Below are 25,510 nucleotides of genomic sequence, written 5' to 3'. Positions count from 1 at the left end.
ACCACCGTGAGTTATTTTCCTCTTTTCTTTGCATCCATTTCCTCTCTCTCCCTAGAGCATGTCATGTCTCAGGCACTTCTCCAGGCCCTCAAAAGTTGCTCAGAAGAGCGGAGGAGGAGGTGTGAGAGCCCCCAGCATCGGCTGAACATTGGAATCACCTGAGGCTCTTTAAAAAATACTGATTAATATCTGTATCCCACCTTAAAAGTTCTGATGTAATTGGCCTGGTTTGACTTGGGCCTCAGTTTTAAAAACATCACAGGTTATTCCAATATGCCACCAAGGCTGAGAACTACAGGTGTAGAGTTTGGACTTCATCTACTAGCCAGCAGAGCCTATTGAGGATTTGTAAATGACACAACACAGTGGAAAACAACACTAACTGGAAAGATGACCACAGCAAGTAAAAATAATAAGAGCAAATAACAATACAGCATTTTTTGGATTCCAGGCACTTTTCTTAGATATATATTATATTATATACTTTTAAAGTATATATGATATAAGAAATGCTAAGAAGCCCAGACAGGATAAATACAAAGAAAACCATACCCACACTTCTGGCACATCAGAGTAAAACTGCCAAAAGACAAAGGCAAAGAAAAACCTTAAAAAACAGTCAGAGAAAAAAAGGAATACTACCTTCAAAGTAGTAATAATAACAATAACTGACTTCTCTATGGAAACAATGGAGGCCAGAAAAAGAAGGTAAGTAGGAAAGTATATATATATATATATATATATATATATATATATATATATATATATATATATACACACTATATATAATACTTGTTAAATCATGACAATAACCCTATAAGGTAGCTACTGTTATTATGACCATTTTAGTGATGAGAAAAGTGAGGCTCAAAAAAAGTTAATACCTTGTTCATGATCACAGGACAAGTAAACGATGGAACTGAGATTTGAATTCTGGAGTTCTGGCTCCAAAGTCCATGTTCTTTGTATTGCTTCTGGATATGGTGGATTAGCTTGTATCAGACCAACCTCTTCACCAAACACAACTAGGAAAGCAAGTTTGAACAAAAAGAAAAGTTACCAGGGCACTGAAGGCTTGAGAGGCCAAGATCACTAAGATAAAAGAAGTACATTGTGTGAACCTGATATCTGGTCACATTTTTCCCCTGCAGGCATTTGCAGATTTGTAAACAAACATCTGAGGGGCCCAGAAGCTGAGTAGATATTCAGCAGTCTCCTGGGAGTGAGGATTTTAAAAATGAATTCTGGGATGCCAAAACATAGGAAATTTAGCAAACATCTCCAGCTTTCAGTTGGGACACCTGACAAGTTATAGCCTAAAAGTAAGGGCTAACCTTACTTCTAGGATATGTAAAGAGATGAGCCATCATAAAAGCTGAAACCCAGATTTAAACCATCTCAATCTAGATTAAGATGATCTAACCCTGACCTCAAGTAAAAGCAAACCCCCTCTGAAGGAAGATAACATTCAAGCTCAAATTTCCACCATAATTTTTTATCCACAATGTCCATCATTCAATCAAAAGTTACCAGACTTACCAGGAGATAAAACCAAGCGACCAAAAACCAGAGAAAGACCAAATAATAAAAACAGACTTACAGGTAATTCATATATGAGAATTAGCAGAAACAATTTTAAATGAACTGTCATCAATACATTTAAGAAAACAAATTACAAGTAGAAAATTTTCAGTGGAGAACTAGAATCTGTCCAAAAAATCAAACAGAAATTTTAAAACTGGAAAATATAATGAATGAAATTAAGAACTGGATAGACAGGTTTAACCACAAAGTAAACACAGCTGAAAAGAGGACTAGAAAACTAGCTACTAATAGGACTGAAGCAAAGGGAGAAAAAATAGAAAATACAGAAAGGAAATGAAAGATATGAACAAAGTGAAAAGGCACAAAATATGTGTAATTTTCCAATAAGGGGAGAAGAGAGAAAACAGAGCAAAAGCAATATTTGAAGAGATTGATTATTGACTAAGAATTTTTCAAAAGAAACGAAAAAACACAAGCTATGTATTTAAGAAATGTTAAGAAGCCTAGGCAGGGTAAATACCAAGAAAACTACATCCACACCTTTGGCACATCAAAGTAAAACTGCTGAAAGACAAGGCAAAGAAAAACCCTAAAAACAGAGAGAAAAAGGAATATTATCTTCAAAGCAGTAACAATAGCAGCAACTGACTTCTCTATAGAAATAATGGAGGCCAGAACAACGAGGGATATCTTCAAAGTTTTGAAAGAAAATAATTGTCAATTTAGAATAATATATCTTGCAAAAAAATTCTTTAAAAATAAATGAAAATAAGACATTTTCAGACAAAAATTAAAATATTTAACCAACAGACCAACATCAAAAAAAAAAAAAAAGACCTAAAGAAAGTCTTACAAAAAGGAAAACAATCCCAGATGAAAACAATGAAAACAATCCCAGATGAAATCGAAGATATTCAGGAAGGAATGAAGAGCAACAGGAAGGGTCAAAATGTATATAAAACTATAATGATTACATTGTCTATATAGAAAACTCCAAATAATCTACAAAAAAAGTTCCTACAGACTTCCCTGGTGGCGCAGTGGTTAAGAATCTGCCTGCCAATGCAGGGGACACAGGTTCGATCCCTGATCTGGGAAGATCCCACATGCCGCGGAGCAACTAAGCCCCTGTGCCACAACTACTGATCCTGCACTCTAGAGGCCAAGAGCCACAGCTACTGAGCCCACATGCCACAACTGTTGAAGTCCATGCACCTAGAGCCCATGCTCCACAACAAGAGAGGCCAATGCAATAAGAAGCCCATGCACCACAACAAAAAGTGGCCTCTGCTCACCACAACTAGAGAAAGCCCGTGCAGCAACAAGGACCAGTACAGCCAAAAATAAATAAATAAATAAGAGTGAACTTTAAAATAAAAAAGCTCCTAGAACTAATAAGTGAGTTTAACAAAGGTACAGGATACAAGGTCGATATACAAAATTTTATTGTATTTCTATATATCAGCAATGAACATTGGATTCAAAAATTTAAAAACAATACAATTTACAATAGCACCCCAAAAATGAAAGACTTAGTTATAAATCTAACAAATATGTGCAGGATCTGTGTGTTGAAAACTACAAAATATTGATGAAAGAAATCAAAGACCTAAATAAATAAAAAGATAATCCATGTTTATGGATTGGAAGAATCAAATTGGTAAGATAACAATCCCCCCCATTGATCTATACATTCAATGCAATCCGAATCAAAATTTCAGTATACTTTCCTGAATCATTACTGACCAGCTGATTCTAAAATGTATGAGACAAGGGCAAAGGATCTAGAATGACAATTTTGAAAAGGAAGAAAAATGTTGAAGGAATTAAACTACCTAAATTCAAGGCTTAAAAAAGTATGGCAATCAAGATAGTGTGGCATTAGCAAAAAAGACAGACATATAGATCAATGGAACAAAACAATCAAGATACACTCAACTGATTTTATTTATTTATTTTTGGCTGCGTTGGGTCTTCATTGCTGCATATGGGCTTTCTCTAGTTGCGGTGAGCGGGGGATACTCTTCACTGGGGTGCACAGGCTTCTCATTGTGGTGGCTTCTCTTGTTGCAGAGCATGGACTCTAGGTGCACGGGCTTCAGTAGTTGCAGCTCGCGGGCTCCAGAGTGTAGGCTCAGTAGTTGTGGTGCACGGGCTTAGTTGCTCCGCAGCATGGGGGACCTTCCCAGACCAAGGCTCAAACCTGAGTCCCCTGCATTGGCAGGAGGATCCTTAACCACTGCGCCACCAGGGAAGCCCTCAACTGATTTTTAACAAGTGTCAAAGGCAATTCAGTGGAGAAAGGATAGTTATTTCGATAAGTGGTGCTGGAATAATTAGATGCCCATATGTAAAAAAAAAGAAAGAAAGAAAAATACAACCTCAACCCATGCCTCACACCTTATATAAAAATTAACTCAACCACTCCTAAGTATATATGCAAGATAACTGAAAGTATGTGTTCACACACAAACTTGTACATGAATGTTCATAGCAGCATTATTCATAAGAGCCAAAACAATCCAAATGTCCACTGAATGATGAATGGATAAATAATATGTATGTATTTATACAATGGAACATTATTCAGCAATAAAAAGGAATGAAATACCAATACATGCTACAAAATGGATGAAACTTGAGAACAATATGCTAAGTGAAAGAATCTATAGAGGCCAAAAGTAGATTAATGGTTGCCTAAGGCCGGGGGAGGGGCAAGGGGCAGTGATTGCTAATGAGTTCTGGGGCTTCTTTTTCAGATGATGAAATGCTCTGCAATTAGATAGTGGTGATGGCTGCATAACCTTGTGAATATACTAAAAACCACTGAATTGTACACTTTCAAAGGGTGAATTTTATGGTATGTGAATTATATCTCAATAAAATAAAATGTTTTTTAAAATTAACTCAAAATGGATCATAAACCTAAATGTATAATGTGAAACTACAAAACTTCTGGTAGAAATACATGAGAAAATCTGCATGACCCTACATTAGGTAAAGAATTTCTAGACACTGAAAGCACAATCCACAAAAGCATGATCCATGAAAGAAAAATGATAATTTGAACTTTATTAAAATTAAAAATTCTTGCTTTGCAAAAGACACTGATAAGAGAATTCAAAAGCAAGCCACAGACTGGAAGAAAATATTTGCAAATCATATTTCTGACAAAGATTTGTATACAGAACATATAAATAACTCTAAAAGCTGATTAAAAAAAAGTAACCCAATATCTAACTTGCCAAAAGTTCCAAACACACACTCCACCAAAGAAGATATATGGGTGGCAAATAAGCACATTAAAACATGCTCAGCATAATTAGTCATTAGGGATAACCAAATTAAAACCACCATGAGATACTACTACATACCTACTATAATGGCTAAAACTAAAAAGACTGATAATACCAAGTAGTGATGAGGATGTGGAGTAACTGGAAGCCTCAAATGTTGCTGATGGAGATGCAAATTGTTTGAAAAACAATTTGGCAGTTTCTTAAAAAATCAAACATACACATAACCATATGACCCAGTAATCCTACTACTAGGTATTTATCCAAGAGAAATAAAAATGTATGCTTATGATAAATTAATGTTTATAGGAGTTTTATTCATAATTGCCCCAAACTGGAAGCCACACAGATGTCTTTCAACTAGCAAATGGATACAGTATAGTGTAACTATACAATAGAATACTACTCAGCAATAAAAAGAAACAATCTATTGATTCACACAATAACATGTATGAATCCTATATGTATATTGCTAAGTGAAAGAAGTCAGACCCAGAAGGCTACATATATCTCTAGGGGTTGGAGTTGGGAACAGAGTAGACTATAAGGGGACAGCACAAAGGAATTTAGGGATGATAGACTGTTCTCTATCAAGAGGTTTTGGTGGTGGCTCTGTGCCACTCTGAGAGTCACTAAATGACTCGGTGCATTTGACAAAACCCATAAAATAATACAAAACAAAAAACAAAGTTTACTATATTTAAACTTTTAAAAAAATCAACCAAGATATGGAGAGAACCCCAAATGAAATGCAAAATGTTAACTGTAACAAATCAAAAAATGAATATTGTTTCTACAGAAAAATAATAATATCATGTAAGGTGTAAAATATATGTAGAATTAAAACATATGAAAATAATAGCATAAAAATTGGAGGTGGGAAATGGAATTAAAGTATTCTAAAGTCCTTGAATGATATGAAAAGTGCTGAAAGTACTATTTTATATTAGACTTTAATAAGTCAAAGATATATGTTGAATGTTCTAAGGTAACTACTAAAAATAATAATAAAAGAATTATAATGAACAAGATAATAGAGGGAAGAAATGGAATAATAAACATATTTGTTTAATTGAAAAGAAGTCAAGAAGTGCGAGAAAAACGGAATACAGAATATGTGGGATAAATACTAAATAAATAAAATGGTAGATGTAAACCCAAATATATTTGTAGTTATATTAAATGTAAGTGAACAAGATACTCCAATTAAAAGACAAAAAATGTAATATTATATTACATAAAAACAATTGCATATGTTGTTTACAAGAGACATCCTTTAAAAATAAAGATAGAAAAATTTTTTAAGTAGAAGAATAGGGGGGAGTTCTATGCAAATACTAATGAAAAGAGAGATGGTGTCACTATACTAAAATCAGACAAAACAGACTTTAAAGCAAAAAGCATCACAAGAAATTAAGAGAGAGACTTCATAGTGATTAAAAGCACAATCAACCAAGAAGATTGAATAATTCTAAATGTATATACATGAAATAATATAGTCTCAAAATATATAAAAGAGAAATTGACAGAGCTAAAAGGAGAAATAGACACTTCCCAATCATGATGGATTATTTTAACATACCTCCCTTAGTATTGGATAGAATATACCAATAATGATATAGGTTATTTTTCTATTTTATTTTATTTTTTTAAATTGAAGTATAGTTGATTTACAATGTTGCATTGTGTTAGTTTCTGGTGTACAGTTATATATATATACCTATTCATTTTCATATTCTTTTCCATTATGATTTATTACAGGATATTGAATATAGTTCCCTGCACTATACAGTAGGACGTTGTTATCTATTTTATATATAGTAGTTTGTATCTGCTAATCCCAAACTCCTAATTTATCCCCACTCCCACCCCCTTTCCCCTTTAGTAACCATAAGTTTGTTTTCTGTCACTTCACATCTTTTAAGCAGGGTTGTATTTCAACCATTAGAGAATCTTAAAAGCTCAAACAAAACAAGTCTCTTAAGTTCACTGGCTTTTAAAAAAACGATGTCCACTGTTCAAAGACTCAAATCTCTCATGATACCAGCTTAGAATTATTTCCTTTTATCAGAAGTCAAGATGTAGTGAACACCTGTGTGCATGGAAATGCATACCAGAAGGAACCTTTAAGCCTCTAAGGTTATAATATGTGACTTCTTCCCCCAAATCCTCTTATTCCCTTCATCCCTCTTTTATGCCTTTCATCCTCCTCCTCTCCTCCTCCCTGTATGGCCTCACATTCTACTTTCTGGTCCACCTCTAAATTCACTGTGTGCCATCAGATACTCGGCCTGCTATCCTCTCTACTGGCAGAAGCTCAGGGCAGCACTGAGGAAAGAGTCTTGCAAATCTCAACTCAAGGTCTCAAAAATGAGTGTGCGGATGGCTCTCTCTGGATTCCTCTACCAAGGTAAGTCTAAACAGGAGCTGCTTTGCTACACAACCATTAGAACTCTCATTCAAGTCTAAGTGACTACACGATCCCCTCCTCCACGCCTGCCCCCTCTCTCTGGCTAGCAATACAAGTAACATGTTAACAGCTGAATTCCACATCTTCCCTCCCACTTGTCTATTTTGCTTTGTAGAAGTATCTTTCTTCCAGAGCCCTGAGCCAGAATCCCACTCTTTTTGATTTCTCACTCCTCTACTCAATAGCTCCCCACTCCTTTGACAACTATCTAGTCAATGCCAAAATCATTTTCCTTCAAAAATATATCCCATATCTCTTCCTTCATATTTTTTTCCTATCCTAATTTGGCACGCTCCCATCAGATTCATCTTCTCTGGTATTCATACTCCGCTGCTTAGAAATCCTCACTGACTTCCAAATGCCTGATTATTCTCTATTTCCCAGTGAATCACTTGATTATCAAATCCTCCAGAAACTAATTCAGTAGAAGGAGAACCATCCTGTTTACAAATCCACTGTATGCAATTGACTCGAGCAGTGTGACCATTCAGGTTGGTAATAACAACACTTTTCTGAGGGTCATAGAGCACCATGGAATAGGACGTGCCGAAGGCCAGAAGTCCTCCGGGCCTGGAGCTCCAGCTCAGGGCTCCCCACACCCGGTTCGGGCAGCAAAACACGTGAGCGGTCTCCAGCACTGGTGCCACCATGTTGCTGCCTGGTCAGTGACTGAAACCTGGGCACGCACTTACGCCCTCAGAGCAGAACTGCTCGCCCGCCGCGTCTCCCGCTGGCCGATATAGATTTTTCAATGTAGAATATTTTATTAATTTTTCTAAGTATCACAGGTGACACACATATAGACGATTAAGAGAGTCCAGGTTTTTTTTAATTAAACTCTTTGTTTTTATGTAATACAGAGTGATCCTGCATACCCTTTACCCAGTTTCTCTGAATAGTAACATCTTGCAAAACGGTACCATGATACCATAACCAGGATATTCACATAGATACAGTCAAGATATAGAACATTTTCATCCCTTATGTTATTCTTTCATAGCCATACCCACTTCCCTCATGTTCCAACCCCCACCTTAGCCCCTGGTAATCACTAATGTGTTCTCCATTCTATAATTTTCTCATTTTGAGAACCAGATATAGATGGAATCATTCAGTATGGAACCTTTTGGGGTTGGCTTTTTTTCACTTAGCATAATTCTCTGGAGATTCATCCAGGTTGTTGTGTGTACCCATAGCTTGTTCCTTTTAATCATCGAGTAGTATTCCATGGTGTGGATATATCACAGTTTAACCCTTCACCCATTGAAGGACATCTGGGTTGTTTCCTCTTGTTGCCTGTTATACATAAAGTGCTATAAAACATTCATGTAAAGGTTTTTGTGTGAACATAAGTTTTCATTTCTTATTTACCAAATGGTTTTCCAATCTGCAAGCCATTTATTTCCTTTTCTGGCCTTATTGCACTGGCTAGAACTTCCAGCACTACATTGAACAAGAGTGGTTACAGCAAACATTTTTACCTTGTCAACTTAAGGGGGAAAGATTAGGTCTTTTATCATTAACTATAATGTTAGTTGTAGATTTTTTGTAGATTCTTTTTATCAAGTTGAGGAAGTTCTCCTCTATTCCTATTTTTCTGAGAGTTTCTTTTCTTTTTTTTTAAAGCATTTTGTGAGAATTTATTTATTTATTTATTTATTTGGTTGCACCAGATCTTAGTTGCAGCAGGTGGGCTCCTTAGTTGTGGCTCACCAGCTCCTTAATTGCAGCCTGTGGGCTCCTTAGTTGTGGCATGTGAACTCTTAGTTACTGCATGCACATGGAATCTAGTTCCCTGACCAGGGGTCAAACCCAGGCCCCCTGCCTTGGGAGCATGGAGTCTTATCCATTGCACCGCCAGGGAAGTCCCCTTTCTGAGAGTTTCAACACCATGAATGGGTGTTGAATTTTGTCAAAGCTTTTTATGCATCAATAGATATAATAATGTGATTTTTTTCTTTAGCTTGTTAATATGGTAGATTACATTAATAGAATTTTGAATATTGATCCAGCTTTGCATCCCTGCAATAAACTCCACTAAGTCATGGTGTATAATTCTTTTGATATACTGCTGAATTCTATTTGCTAATTTTTTAAAGGATTTTTTAATCTATATTCATGAGGGTTATTGGTCTATAGTTTTCTTTTTTTGTATGAACATAGCTGATTTGGGGTAACAAGGTAATATTATCCTCATGAAATGAATTTGGAAGTGTGCCCTCCTCTTTAATTTTCTACAAAAGACTGTATAGAACTAGTGTTAATTCTTCTTTAAACATTTTGTAGAATTCTCCTGTAAAACCATCTGGGCCTGGAGATTTCTTATTTGCGAGTTTTTTAAATTATGAATTCAATATCCTTAATATAGGATAGTATATATCTATCTATTTCATACTGGGTGAATTGTGGTAGTTGGTGTTGAAATTGGTCCGTTGCATCTAAGTCACTCCTGCTTTCTTTTAATTAATACTTGCATGATATGTCATTTTCCAGCCTTTTGCTTTCAATCTGGCTGTATCATTATATTTGAAGGTAATTTTTTTGTAGACAGTGTATAAGTTGGGCCATGTTTTTTAATCCTGCTGCCATCTCTGTCTTTTAATTATTGTATTTAGATAATCTACATTTAATGTAATTTCTGATATGCTAAGGCTTAAGTCTATTTTTTTTCTGCTTCTTCTTTGCTTTGCCTTTCTCTTCTCTCTTCATTAAGTAGATTACTTAACTTTTTAAAAATTCCATTTTATCTATAGTGTTTTTGAGTGTATCTCTTTGTATAGCTTTTTTTAGTAGTTGCTGTAGGTATTACTTTATACCTACGTAAGTTGTCACAGTCTATTTATGTCATTTTACCAGTTTAAGTGAAGAATAGAGGTCTTATCTCCCTTTGTGTTCCTTTACTCTCTCCCACTTATAATATAATTATTTTAAACATTTCTTATATATACATTTAGAACTGCTAAGATATTATATAATTTGCTTGAATCATCAAACATTATATTAGAAAATTTAAGAAGAGTATGTCTATTATATTTACCCATATTTTTGCTTATTGTGCTATTTCTTCCTGATGTTCTAAAGTTCCTCACTTTATCATTTCCTTTCTGTTTAGAGAACTTCCTTTTGCCTTTCTTTTAGGATAGTTCTGCTGGCAACAAATTACTTTACTTTTCCTTAATCAGAGAATGTCTTCATTTCTTCTCCACTCCTGAAGGATATTTTTGCTGGGTATATGACTCTAAATTGACAGTTTTTTACTTGCAGCACTTAAATATATTGTGCCACTCCCCTCTGGCCTCTATGGTTTCTGACGAGAAACAAACAGCAATTCAAATTGTTTTCCCCTCGAGGTAAACTGTCATTTTTATCTGTCTACTTTCAAGAACTTTTCTTTACTTTTAGTTTTTAGTAGTTTAATTATGATGAATGCTAGGATAGATATCTTTGAGTTTATCCTGTAGTGGGTTCACTCAGCTTCTTGAATTAGGTTTATGTCTCTTGACAAATTTGGAAAGGTTTCCACCGCTACTTCTTTTCATACTTTTTCAGCCCCACCCTCTTTCTCCTATCCTTCCTGGACTCTGACACCCAAATGTTAGATATTTTGTTATAGTCCTACATGTTTCTGAAGCTCTGTTCTTCCTTCCTCCCTCTCTTCCTTCCTCCCTCCCTCCTTCCCTTCCTTTCTTTCTTCCTCCCTCCCTCCCTCCCTCCCTTCCTTCCTTTCTTTCTCTTGCTCTCACTCTTATTCAGATTGGGTAATTTCTATAGTTTTAGTTTCTGGTTCACTGATTCTTTGCTCTACCTTCCATTCCAGTGTTGACCCCATTCCCTGAGCTTTTAATTTTGGTTACTGTATTCTTTAGCTCTAATATCTCCATTTTTATCTTCTGTTTCTTTATTGAGTCTTTCTATTTTTTTTGTTTGTTGCAAATACACTTGTAATTGCTTGCTGAAGCATTTTTATCATGGTTACTTTAAAACTCGTCAGATAATTTTAGCATCTCTGTCTCTTTTACACTGTGAGTACAAAGAGAGTTTAAGCAGAATCCTTTACACATGGAGATTCCTTCTGGATATTTGTGATTTTTTTCCTCCAATTTTTCCAGCTGCTACATGCACACCCACTTTATTTACTTATTTTTTTAACATCTTTATTGGAGTATAATTGCTTTACAGTGGTGTGTTACTTTCTGCTTTATAACAAAGTGAATCAGTCATACAGATACATATGTTCCCATATCTCTTCCCTCTTGCATCTCCCTCCCTCCCACCCTCCCTATCCCACTGCTCTAGGTGGTCACAAAGCACCGAGCTGATCTCCCTGTGCTATGTGGCTGCTTCCCACTAGACATCTATTTTACGTTTGGTAGTGTATATATGTCCATGCCACTCTCTCACTTTGTCACAGCTTACCCTTCCCCCTCCCCATATCCTCAAGTCCATTCTCTAGTAGGTCTGTGCACACCCAATTTAACATTAAATTTTTTGCTACTTGTCTTTATCAAGTCTTTCTAAAACATTCAATTCAGTTAATATAAAAAATTATTTTTATAGTCAGATTTTATTAGTTTATGTTATATTTAAATAAATAAGGTTATTAAAATTCAAGTAAAACTGACATAAACAGGCTTAGGAACACATACAACTAATTTGTAGTAAGCAGACAACACAACTGGTGGACATGTTGGAGAGTAGCATACAAGTGTTTATCGTATTGAGGGCATAAGTCCATATATTTTACAGAGGAAATAAAGAAATATTTAAATGGAGGTCAATTAGCAGAAACAAAAACCAAACCAAGCCAGACAAGCAAGCAAACAAAACATTTCACACTCTGGAATTCTACCAAAGGCATACAACAACTAAGAAAAATTTATTTATTAAAACTACCAAGCTTTGGGTAAGAACACCATGAGTCTATGGCTGCTCACACCCCATTCCCCTTCCCTCAGCTTTGTCAATGCCATGAAAACCAGTAGCTTCACCACTGATGCTGGAGGCGGCACACTTTATTTGGAGCACTGTCAGTTGAAGAGATAATCTCAGTGGCTAGCAAACAGGGAGGAGCATTCTCTCCATTAATGTGAGGTTTTAGGCTTGGTTCTGACAAGCAAAAGGACTGGTGGACTAGCCAGGAATTTACCAAGAAGTTGTAGGTGGTAAGACAGCCATCAGGGGCTTGATGAGCTTCCCACATATCCTGGGATGACCAGAGACTGTGTGCATGTATAGCAGGGACCAAAGAGGGCCAGAGATGCCCACACATCCCTGGCCAACAGAGCCTGTCCACACGTGCAAAGATGTGAGGTAATATTTTTTTTCTTTTTTTTTTTTTTTTTGTTGGGGGTAGGAGTTTATTAATTAATTAATTAATTTTTGCTGTGTTGGGTCTTCGTTTCTGTGCGAGGGCTTTCTCTAGTTGTGGCAAGCGGGGGCCACTCTTCATCACAGTGCGCGGGCCTCTCACTATCGCGGCCTCTCTTGTTGCGGAGCACAGGCTCCAGACGCGCAGGCTCAGCAGCCGTGGCTCACGGGCCCAGTTGCTCCGCGGCATGTGGGATCCTCCCAGACCAGGGCTCGAACCCGTGTCCCCTGCATTAGCAGGCAGATTCTCAACCACTGAGCCACCAGGGAAGCCCCGATGTGAGGTAATATTAAGGGTACCAACAAATCTGTAATTGTTATCTTAGAAAGAAAGTAGAAAGTGAAAGGGGTATAAAAATTATGTAAAGATATAATGACCAAAACCTTCCTAAATGTAACAAAAATATTAATCTGCATATCCAAGAAGCTCAATAAATCCTAAGTAGGATCAATACAAAGAGTTTCACAGCTGGATCCACACAGTCGAATCGGTGAAAGCCTAAGACAAAGAAAATTTTCAAAGCAGCAAGTGAAAAACAACTCATCCCATACAAGAGAAAAACAATACAATTTTTTTTTTTTTTTTGCCATGCCATGCAGCTTGTGGGATCTTATTTCCCAGACCAGGGATCAAACACAGGCCCTCAGCAGTGAGGGCATGGAGTCTTAACCACTGTACTGCCAGGGAATTACCACCAACAATACAATTAACAGCTGATTTCTCATCAGAAACAATGAAGGTTAGAAAGCAATGGATTGACATATTCAAAATACTAGAAGAAAAGAAAAATGTTCAATCAAGAATTCCATATCCAGGGACTTCTCTGGTGATACAGTGGTTAAGAATCTGCTTGCTAATGCAGGGGACATGGGTTCAAGCTCTGGTCCAGGAAGATCCCACATGCCACAGAGCAACTAAGCCCGTGTGCCACAACTACTGAGCCTGCACTCTAGAACCTGTGAGCCACAACTACTGAGTCTGCGTGCCACAACTACTGAAGCCCATGCACCTAGAGCCCATGCTTGCAGCAAAAGAAGCCACCGCAATGAGCAGCCTGTGCACCGCAATGAAGAGTAGCCCCCACTTGCCACAACTAGAGAAAGCCCACGCGCAGCAACGAAGACCCAACACAGCCAATTAATTAATTAATTAATTTTTTAAAAGAGCTATTAAAAAAAAAGCCTACACCCAGATGGATTTACTGGTAAATCAAATTTAAATATTTAAAGAAGAAATAGTACCAATCCTTCACAAATTCAGGAAACACTGGAGGAGGGATACTTCCCAATTCATTCTATGAGGCTAGATTTACCCAGAAAGCTAAGCTAGACAAATATGTCATAAAAAAAAGAAAACCAATATCTTACATTAACGTAGATGAAAGAATCCTTAACAAAATATTAGCAAACTAAATTCAGCAACATACAAAAAGGATTAAACACCATTACTGGGACTTCCCTAGTGGTCCAGTGGTTAAGACTTTGCCTTCCAATGCAGGGGGTGAAGGGGTTCAATCCCTGGTTGAGGAGTTAAGATCCCACATGCCTCATGGCCAGAAAAACAAAACATTAAAAAACAGAAGCAATGTTGTAACAAATTCTATAAAGACTTAAAAAAAAAAGGTCCTTGGGCTTCCCTGGTATCACAGTGGTTAAGAATCCACCTGCCAATGCAGGGGACACAGGTTCGAGCCCTGGTCCAGGAAGATCCCACATGCTGCAGAGAAACTAAGCCCATGTGCTCTAGAGCCCACGAGCCACAACTACTGAAGCCCGCATGCCTAGAGCCTGTTCTCCGCAATGAGAAGCCACCACAATGAGAAGCCCACACTCCACAACAAAGAGTCACCCCCGCTCACCACAACTAGAGAAAGCCCACGTGAAGCAACAAAGACCCAATGCAGCCAAAAACAAACAAACAAACAAACAAACAAAAAATACGCCTTCCAGGGACTTCCCTGATGGTCCAGTGGTAAAGAATCTGCCTTACAGTGCAGGGGATGTGGGTTTGATCTCTAGTCAGGGAATTAAGATCCCACATGCCGCGGGGCAACTAAGCCCACGTGCCACAACTATTGAGCTCATGCGCCTCAACTAGAGAGCCTGTGTGCTGCAAACTACAGAGCCCACACACTCTGGAACCTGCCTGCCACAACTACAGAGCCCACATGCCCTGGAGCATGCACACCAGAACTAGAAAGCGAAAAACCCGCTTTCCACAACTAGAGAGAAGACTGTGTGCCACAGTGAAAAGCCCCCATGCCACAAAGAAGATCCCATGTGCCGCAACTAAGACCCGACATGGCCAAAAATAAATAAATATATAAATAATAAATAAATCTTAAAAAAAAAATCCGTGTTCCAATGCAGGGGACGCGAGTTCAATCGCTGGTTGGGGAACTAGGATCCCACATGCCACGGGGCAACTCTCATGGGCCACAAGTACTGAGCCTGTGCACTCTAGAGCCCACATGCCACAACTAGAGAGCCTGTGTGCTGCAATTACTGAGCCTGCATGCCACAACTAGAGAGCCGCACACCGCAATGAAGAGCCTGCTCGCCGCAACAGAAGATCCCGCATGCCGCAACTAAGACCTGATGCAGCCAAATAAATAAATAAATAAATAATTTTTGAAAAATGGTCCACATCAAAAAAAGAACTTAAGAAAAATACAACACCATTACTAAGTGGTATTTATCATAGGAATGTAAGGTGGGTTTAATATTTGAAGATTAATTAATATAGTAAACCATTATTAAAGGAATAAAGGACAAAACTCATATGAGAATTTCAAGGAGAAATAGGCAGTTTAATAGTAATAATTGGAAATTTCAATACCTCACTCAGTAGATGTAGAAAAATCATTTGACAAAATCCAGTGCTAATTCATGATTTTTTTTTTAAGTTATGCTGGGACAATTGGATACCCACATGCAAAGAAATGAACTTAGACTCTTACCTCATACCATACACAAAGATTAACTTCAAATGAATCACAGTCAAAAAGTTAAACACAGAGTTAGCATATGACCTAGCAATTCTACTTACTCCTAGATATATGTCCAAGAAAACTGAAAACATATGTGCACACAAAAACTTGTACATGAATGATCATAGCAGCATTATTCATAACTACCAAAGAGTGGAAACAACCCAAAAGTAAATCAGTGAGAAATGGAAAAAAAAATGTTGTAAATCCTAATAGTGGAATACTGTTTGGCCATAAAAAGGAATGAAGTTCTCTTACATGTTAGAACATGGATGAATCTTTAAAAATATTATCCTGAGTGAAAGAAGCCAGACACAGAAAGCCTCATATTGTATGATTCCATTTATATTGAATGTCTATAGTAGGAAAATCCATAGAGACAAAATGTAGATTAGTGATTTCCAGGTACTAGGGGGAGGGAGGAATGGGGACTGGCTCTAATGGGTATGTTTTTTTGGGGGGGAGGGGATGATGAAACATTCTGGAATTAGGTAGTGGTGATATTTATACAACTTTGTTAATATATTTAAAAACCAGTGAATTTTACCTTTTCAAAGAATGGACTTTATGGCATGTGAGTTATGCCTCAAAACAGTTGTTATATATTTTTTAAATGGATTGCAGACCTAAATCTAAAACCTGGTTGCCTAGGACTAGGGCTGGAACCCAGGATTGACTGAAAATGGCCCTGAAAATTGACTGATAATTTGGAGGAGATGATGGAAATGTTCTAAAACTGGATTGTGACCACAGTTGTGCAACTCTATTATAAGTTTACTAAAAAGCATCACATTGTTCACTAACAATGGGCAATTCTATGGTATGTAAATTTTACCTCAATAAAGCTGTTCAAAAAAACCCAAACCCACTGAAAACAGAAATCAAAATGTCATAGTTAATAGCAGGCAAAAGTTGGGATGGGCAACAGATGAATGGACAAAGAAGATGTGGCACATATATACAATGGAATATTACTCAGCCATAGAAAGAAATGAAATTGAGTTATTTGTAGTGAGGTGGATGGACCTAGAGTCTGTCATACAGAGTGAAGTAAGTCAGAAAGAGAAAAACAAATACGGTATGCTAACACATATGTATGGAATCTAAAAAAAAAAAAGGTCATGAAGAACCTAGGGGCAAGACGGGACTAAAGACGCAGACCTACTAGAGAATGGACTTGAGAACACGGGGAGGGGGAAGGGTAAGCTGTGACAAAGTGAGAGAGTGGCATGGACATATATACACTACCAAACGTAAGGTAGATAGCTAGTGGGAAGCAGCTGCATAGCACAGGAAGATCAGCTCAGTGCTTTGTGACCACCTAGAGGGGTGGGATAGGGAGGGTGTGAGGGAGGGAGATGCAAGAGGGAAGAGATATGGGGACATATGTATATGTATAACTGATTCACTTTGTTATAAAGCAGAAAGTAACACACCATTGTAAAGCAATTATACTCCAATAAAGATGTTTTTAAAAAAAAGTATCATGGAATGAGAAAGAAAAAAAAAAAAGGTGGGATGGGAATTTCACTTAAAAATTAAAAAGGGGAACTAGCGGTGGTGGGGGGCCAGTACTAGAGTACAGAATGTTCTGTTTCTTGAGCTCATTGTGGGTTACAGTTTATGAAAATTTATTGAGCTATATTCTAATGATAACGTGTACTTTTCTGTGTATATATTATACCACAAAAAGTTTAAAAAGTGGCATTAGGAGCTCGGAGAGGCCATGAAGGAGCCAGTTATGAGTTATAAAAGTTGAGAGGCTCAGCTATACCGTTGTTCTTGGGTCTCCAGAAGATTTTTGTGTCCTTATTGCTGCCATCTTACAATAACCCCCACTACTAGAGCTAGCCTAGGTGAGTTTCTGTTTCTCACTATGGAAAAAACCTCACTAATATACCCACACATATAGCTACCAAAATGTCAGCTCTGAGAGGGCAGGGGATTTTGTACATCGCTGAATCCCCCGTGCCTAGAACAATACCTGGCATGTAGTAGGTTCTCAATACATATTTCTTGAATAAGCAGACAAATGAATGAACAAAGGGACAGTTGCAGAGGAAGGGAGGTATAGAGGGAGAGGTCTGTAAACACAGACATTTTTCAATACAGCCTGGACAATATTTTCACATGGATATGGGCAGAATGCTATGGGAGGGCCAGAGGGTGAAATAATGCCTCCTGGGGAATGTCAGGAAAATGTGGCAGGGGAGGACACATGGGAGCTGGGTCTTGAAGGATGACTAGGAGTTTGCCAGAGAAAGAATGCAAGGAAGTGGGATAGATAAACACAGACAAAAGCACATTGTTCTGAAAGAGCCTGGCATTCTTGGGGACCCAGAGAAGGCTCATGTGGAGGTTCATACCCAGAAGTGCAGGGTTCAAGGTGAGAGAAGAGGCCAGAGAGGTAAGTTAGGGGCAAATGGAAAAGGGTCATCTATACCCAGCCAAGACATTTGAACTGACTCCTGTGGGAATCACAGCCAAGAGAGAATTTTTAGGCAGGGGTCAGATGTGCTTTTTAGGGAACTCATTTTGGCTGGAGAAAGAAGAGTTTCTCTGAGTTCACAAGCCATCTATTCTGTCGGTATCTACATTTCTTTATGTCTATGTCTCTCTCTCTGTGCGTTCGTCTCTTCCTTCCATCTCTCTCCATGTGTTTTCATGTCTCGCAGTCTCTCCTCCCTGTCTATGTATTACTTTCCATTTTTTTCTCAAGACACCACCCCTTGAAGATGTCCCTCAACTGCCTCCATCTTATCTGTCCCCAGACACCTTTCGGATTCCATCTCCGGGACTCATTTTCTCCAGGAAACCATCCCCACCCAGGCTTGGGTCCTTCACAAACAAGAGGATTGCCTTTTGCACAGCTAGCTCTTCAGGGGCTTTCCAGTGTATGGACAAGGCATCTGGAAGAAGGAGAAGGGCCTACTGGGCCCAGAGGGGGTGCCCCCAGGCCTGCATGGAACCAACAGGCTGGGAGCACTCCACTCCACTCTCAGGCATCCTGTTACTGCTTATGACACGGATGGGGCCAACGGCTCCCAATGCCAATCCAGCCTCAGCCAGGAAAGCCTACTGCCCAGTTGCTCAAACCTCTGACCTTCTGCTCTGCAGTATTTCCTAGCATCTGCCCACCTTCCCCAGGGACTGGACAAGGGGGTGAAGGAGGAACAGCCCCTCCCCGCAAGCCGAGGCTGGGACTCCTCTGCCGGACAATCCTCTCCCCTGGGACATGAGGGTCAAGCTGCTCTTGGAGACATGACCTCAGAGATGTGCAGCAAGGACCCTGGCCGAATTTATCACCACGGGGCTATAATTAGGTTTGTTAACATACAGTGGAGTGTAGTCTTGTTGACTAGGAACTTAATCACGTTACTATTGAGTTCCTGTACGCATTGCTCGGGGTGACTGTTTTACTTGTAGAGTTATAGCCAAGCCCAACGGGAGGAAATTAGCTTTGGACACAAGTTTGGAGGGGGGTTCTTTTTCCTCCTGACTCTCTCCCGCTTCCATGTGAAAATATTTAGCAAACAGTGACAATGATGAAAAACAGTAGGAAACAAAATGTTCTACATTAGTATAAAACATGAAAAATGCAGCAAGGACCCTTAGCGGTACAACATGTGTTATGCTGGCTGGCAGTCCATTCGCTCTGACAGACATTTCACTTACCTAAGTCAAATATAACAGTCTAGTATTCATTAATATAAGAAGGGGCTGTGGAATCAGAGCTACCATCTGGCTGGGCCGACAGAATAATCTACAACTCATGATTAGGTCTAAGGAGTGGGGTTTCACTTTAATCTTTCTCATTGCTCGAAATTTCCATCTGCGCAGTTCGGCACATCATTTTTCTTCAAGACAAATGTGCTGTTTTTCATGTTCCAAAATTAGATCAGAAGAAAACGATTAATCATGTCACGGCCTGGGAAAGGAAACAAAGCTCCGATATTCTGCTCTCCCCTCACCCCTCCCCACCCGCCCCTCCCCAGGCCCCCGGACCGTTGAAAGTTTCTCTTTTTTCCCCCAACCTCTGGGTTTTCAGCACAACTTTTGGAGACGCCACCGCCAGCCGAGAGGAGGAGGGTGGGATTGGAGGGAAAGGGCGCCGGCTGGGCTTAAGGGGAGAGTCAGTGCCGGGGGGCGGGGGGAAGGGGGCCTGGGTCCGCCCCCCCCCCCCCCGCCCCGGGGAGTAACCCCGGGCCGGTCTGCACCGCTCGCCCCTGGGAGCCGCCAAGTCCGGGCGCTGGGCGCTGCCGCGGGCCCAGAGTGACAAAAAGGGCTGCGCGCCTCCCTCCCGCGTCCCCTCCCACGGCCGCCACAGCCCTGTCTGTCAGCCGGCTCGCAAGTCATAACAAATCCCTGGCGCGGAGCTGAAGCTGAGCATTTGCCGGAGCGTCATGGGGAAGATGAATGACCCGCAGGCCTTTGAAGTGCTCTGCCAGTTCAGCTGGGTCCGCGGTGCTGACAGAGAAATATACACAACAGCGTAACCAATAATGAGAACATTAAACATTCCTGCGCCGTGACAGGCTGACAGAAAAACCCAGGCTCGCATCAATCATCGCGCAGATAGAACCTTGACAATTGGCCCCTCGCTGATACCTGCGGTCACCTTGCCCTCTCCCCGGCTCGCCCTCGCCCTCTCTCCTCTTCCTCCCTCGCGTTTTCCTCTTTCTGTCCCTCCTGACTCCCCCCACGCCTCTTCTCCAGGCTCTGGCCGGCTTCTCTCCCCTCTCTTTCCCCACTCTCTCTCCCCCACCCCTCCTCCTCCCTGTTCCCCGCCCTCCCGTGACTGCCTTCTGGGCCTCTCAGAGGTCAAGTGAGGTTTGAGCCACTTCCATTTGGTTAGGTGGCCCCTGCCTGAAACCATGAAGAGATGCCGCTTCTGGGTGAGAAGTGTGAAGTCTTCAAGTTTATATTTAACAATCTGTCACTTTTAACCAGATGCAAAAAATAATAATACAATCACTGTGTATAAAACCTCATTTGGAAATATTAAAAGTCTAAAGCAAGGTCCTTGGGGAAAGTGAGGACCACATGAACCCCCTTCTCCCTCCTCTGCAGGGGGAGGGCCTCTCTGGTTTCTTCCTGTGTGACCTCTGCCAGGGAACCTTCTCTTTGGGCCAGCCTCTGCCACTTTCTTTTCATCTGGGTTTATCTGACAGGATCTGATTTCTGATCTGTCTGAAAGGGAAAAAACAGCAGAGAAACACAAAGATCTCTTCCTTTTCCTCCAACGGGAAATGAAATCTGCCCAGATAAAGCATATTGGATGGACCTTCACCCAGCTGCCTGACGAGCCGCTGGAGACCTCTTAGCCACTCTCTGAACCCTCCAGGGCTCCCAACAGAACTTTTTTTATGGTTTGGGCCACACTTTCCTGGGCTGAGCCTCTATTCCTGCCTTGTGAAGGTGGGGCATCCCCCACACACACACATACAGATTCCTCTGCCAGGCCCACTCCCCACTGGTCAGCAGGGGCCCATGGTGAGAGGCCAGGGTCCCAGTCCCACCACGAGAAGTTTGGCAAGTCCGGAATGTTCCTGGACCTCTATTTCTTCATCCAAACATGGGAGTAGAAGTCTCTATTTCAGGGCTCTTACGGGTCTCTTTACCTTCTCCACATGCAAAATGTTATTTTCCTCCTTTTACTCTTGGAGGGTATTTTTGTGGGTTTTTTGTATTTTGTTTTCATTCTTGGCTTTGGGGGAGAGAAGACATTCCCTGACTTTCCAGAAAGTCATGGAAAACTCCCTACAACCTCCACACACAGGTCCAAAGATGGTGAGCAGCAGAGCGGACGGGTCACTTCATGGTCAGCCAGGGACCAAGGGTGTTAAGAGGAGGCTGGTGGGAACCTGGGGGTGGAGGTAGGAAGGCCTATACACTTCAAGTACATTTGCAAATTGGTTCAGGTGAGCCAGCTCAGGGGCGAAGAAGGCCAGCTCTGTTCTCCTTGCTCTGCTTACCCTGGCCTGCAATGACCTTGCCCTCCTTGAAATCCTGTGACCCCCGGCTCAGATGGGCATCTTGCCTGCCCAACTAGGCTTGAAGCTACTTGAGGCCTGGGACGGCGCCATGCTCTGCTCTTCTCTGGGTCACCTGGGAACAGGATGATGTCTTGTTCTGAAAATGCCTGCCCCACCCATAGCCCCCTTCCCTAAGGTACCGCTCCTACTAGGTCTGCTCAAGGGGAAGGCCTCACAGGAATGTCTGCACTATATAACCCTACCTTTTGCTATCATTCCAGTAGTGAATGCCTATCCCTGCAACCAATCAGATTCTCTTTTCCTTGAAAAAAATCTGAACTCAGCCACAGGTGGTGCTGGGCTCCTGAAAGTCAGGTAGTGTTTGGGTCTGAGGAAGCCACTATGAGCCATGTACGTGCTGGGAGAAGGGGTGGGGGGGAAAGTGAAGTAAGAGAATGAGCAGGTGGGCAAAAAGAAGCAGATGAGAAATGCCAGGTAGACCCAGAAGACAGCATGCTTCAATTCCTGACTTGCCTATTCCTGTCCCCTGAGTCCTGGTTGTACTGCTTCCTGCCCTTGGATGCCTATGAGACAGCTGACCGCTGGAAAAGACATGTGACCCAGGCCTGGCCAGTCACTCTATCCCATCATTCTGCCTATACAGATCGGCCCAGAGATAGGCATGGGACCCATGTCAGGCCAGTCAGAGTCCTTCCCTGGGATTTCATATCTTGATTCTGAAAGAGAGATGCTCTCCATTCCTTTTTTAAATTTATTTATTTATGTTTGGCTGCATTGGGTCTTCGTTGCTGTGCGTGGGCTTTTCTCTAGTCGTGGTGAGCGGGGGCTACTCGTCGTTGTAGTGCACGAACTTCTCATTGTGGTGGCTTCTCTTGTTGCGGAGCACGGACTCTAGGCGCGCAGGCTTCAGTAGTTGTGGCACGTGGGCTTAGTTGCTCCGTGGCATGTGGGATCTTCCTGGACCAGGGATCGAACGTGTGTCCCCTGCATTGGCAGGCGGGTTCTCAACCACTGCACCACCAGGGAAGCCCTCCATTCCTTTTGGATTGAGAGTGGTAAGGTTAGGACCCCAGAGCTGCCAGCATCAGGACTGCCGCTGCCTGGAGGAAACCAGCTGACTGCAGGAGCGAATGAGGCCAACCAGGGCAGTGGGGCCCACTGAAGACAAATCTGATGACTTCTTCGGGTCCCTGTATTTAGTCAAGCCTGAAGCCCACTCTACCCTTGACCTTCGCAGCAGGTGAGTCAACACATTCCCTTTCTTGCTTAAACTAGGTTTAGATTTGTTTTTGTCACTTGCAACCCAGAGAGAGCCCTCCTCAATTCAGGAGGATTCACCTAAAATCAATAAATGCTTCTACTCTTTTTTTACATATACGTCCATGAATAAGAGTCTGCCAAGGCCCAGAACAAGGAGGGCTGCAGTGAGCCTTTTCTGACCTTTTATACCCCTTCAGTCCTCCCTGTGACCTTGGCCCTCATGCCAGGCAGCCAGCCTATTCCCAGGCCAAGCTCAAGCAACTTGCACTTCTAAGCCTGTCAGGAATGGCGCTGCCCTAACACTGTGGAGTGGTGGCAGATCATCACCACCTGCAGTAGAGGCACGCTTCCATGCTAGCATAGCTTCCCCTTTCTTCTGGACAATACTTCATCTAACCACGAACAAGAGAGGGCAGGGGCCCCATTTCTGGCCCATTCTAGAACCCCATCTGCTCAGCACGGTGATGCGTCCAGAGGTGAGCACAGGTCCCAGGCTTGGACGACAGAGTCCTTCCTAGGATTTTTTAACTAGACCAGGGATAGATAGCCTTTGTCCTCCAAGGGTATTGATGCGAGGCCACAGCTTTGGCAGCTGTGCCCCTACTGTGAGGAGAAGCTGGGCAGGAGAAGCTTCTCTGTGCCTTGGTAGAGAACCAAAGCACAGAGAAGATAAGCAACTTGTCCAAGGTCACAGAGGTGGGAAGAGGTGGCTTTCGACCCTGGTCTGTCTAGCTCCAGAAATGGTGAAGAAAGAAAGAGGAAGCAGAAGGAATATACAACACGCCCTACAGTTCATAGAGCAACATGTGTTTTGCACAAATGCCCACGGCCCTAGCCCACTGTGTACACGTTTGATGGAACTGCCTTATATTTGTGAGCAAAAACTTAAGTTTAACTTTGTAGCACTAGGCTCTTTGTGAAGGTATTTTTGTACTTAATCCTATGACTATGGTGGCACCTAAGAGGCCAACTGACACAAATGAGGACAAAGAACTCAAGTCAGGATCCCTCAGGGGCAAAACCAGGTCTAGAACTCGGGTCTCTTGACGCCCTCTCCAGTGCTCTCTGCACTTCCGTCTGATGCAGAGAACTTACCAAGAGGTTACCATGAGCTACAGCATCATGTTTTCCCCTTTCCCTTGGGTCCTCCCCAGTGGTGTGCTGGTAAATGTTTAATAACCATCTCTTCAGAAAACAAACAAACCAACAAAAAACCTGACTTGTAGCATCTGCCATTTTCCATAGTGTAAATACTCCTACTACGGTCAATTTCAGTGTTCCAACATGATGTCCCTGAATGCAGTTGGGAGGACTCCAGCACACCACTGAACCTCCCACAGTCAAGGAAAGTTTCCAGAGCAGCTGGTGCTAACTGAAAGGACTTTCCAGTCAACCTAATAGTCTTCCTGCGATTTAGCCTGAAATCAATGTGCCTGCCATCCACGGAGGCTCAGAGTGAAAGGGTTACTGATGGCAGAAGAGGAAAGTCTGTCTGTAAGGGCTTTTGATGCCAAACAGACCAATACACCAAAGTCATTAGCTAGAAATGTAAATGGTTCAGAATGAATTAAGGAAAATACGTTGCCATGGTTTAGGGAATGGAATCTGGAATCTGGAGCCAGATGGTATGTTTTCAATCCTATCTAGCTGTGTGACTTTGGATACGTAACTTAACCTATCTGTAAAATGGGGATGGCACCAGGGCCAACCACATACGGTTATGAGGATTCGATGAGAAATGTGAACACAAAGATCTCAGCACGGTACCTGGCACATAATAAATACTAAACAGATGTTAGCTGTTATTACCATTTACGTCGGGTAGAAAACAAATAATGATCAATAAGTAGGGATTGATCTCTGGACTAGAAGCTCCATGAGAGCAAGGTCCTGGTCTGTCATGATCTCTGCTGTATCCCCATACGTAGAACAATACCTGATACATTTACTGAGGAAGCACTCAATTAATATTAACTGCATGTTGAGTACGGCATCTAACAATCTTTAAATATTTGTATTTCTTTAGCTCTTGCTTTAATCGCACCCTCTGTTTTAAAACAACCATCAGTAACCTGGCTAATGTTTATGTTCAGTTTTTCTAAAAAGTCATTACACTTTTTAAGTCCGTTTGAGTGGAAATAAGGGCCTACCTTCCCCTTCGTTAATCACACACACAGAAATCTGTTGGTTTGGATTACAATCCAGACGGTAAATCCACTTGGTTGCAGGACAGCTAAATAAAGGCAAAGGGGCTCCGACTTCAAGCATTAGCCTTCCACACGCCAGGCCCTGAAGTGACAGACATAGCTCATCCCAGCCCAGGTCCTGACCCTCACCCCCGCCATCCACCTGGCAGGCCCAGGGCGGAATGTTCTGGACCTGGGTGGGGGCTGGATGGATTCTGTCTTCCACTTCCACTCTGGTCTCTTCCTGTGCTCTCCTCCCCAGGGCCCCTCTCAGTCCCCTTCCCCGCCCTCCTGAGCAGACCCCAGCCACGCCCTCCACAGGCCTCCCCTCCCCACTCTCGTCTCTCTCCTCTCTAGCAGGCTGGTTTGTTAGGGCATGAAAAATGGCTCCGTGGAATAA

At 41.3% G+C, this 25,510-nt stretch overlaps 1 protein-coding gene across 1 annotated transcript in view; it reads right to left on the bottom strand.

Moving 5' to 3' along the window:
• Nucleotides 1-790: 790 nt before the first annotated feature.
• LOC309794675 (uncharacterized protein) overlaps nt 791-25,510 on the bottom strand; it is a 74,549-nt gene continuing 49,829 nt past the window's right edge. Inside the window, exon 7 of the mRNA XM_082606470.1 lies at nt 791-1,025. The gene's annotated coding sequence lies outside the window, so the exon portion shown is untranslated. The remainder of the gene's footprint in view (nt 1,026-25,510) is intronic.

This window comes from Mesoplodon mirus (assembly GCF_964341445.2).
Source record: "Mesoplodon mirus genome assembly, chromosome: 2".
NCBI classification, from domain to species: domain Eukaryota; kingdom Metazoa; phylum Chordata; class Mammalia; order Artiodactyla; family Ziphiidae; genus Mesoplodon; species Mesoplodon mirus.
Note: the sequence above shows the minus strand (reverse complement) of the source record. Positions and strands in the feature narration are given on the sequence as shown.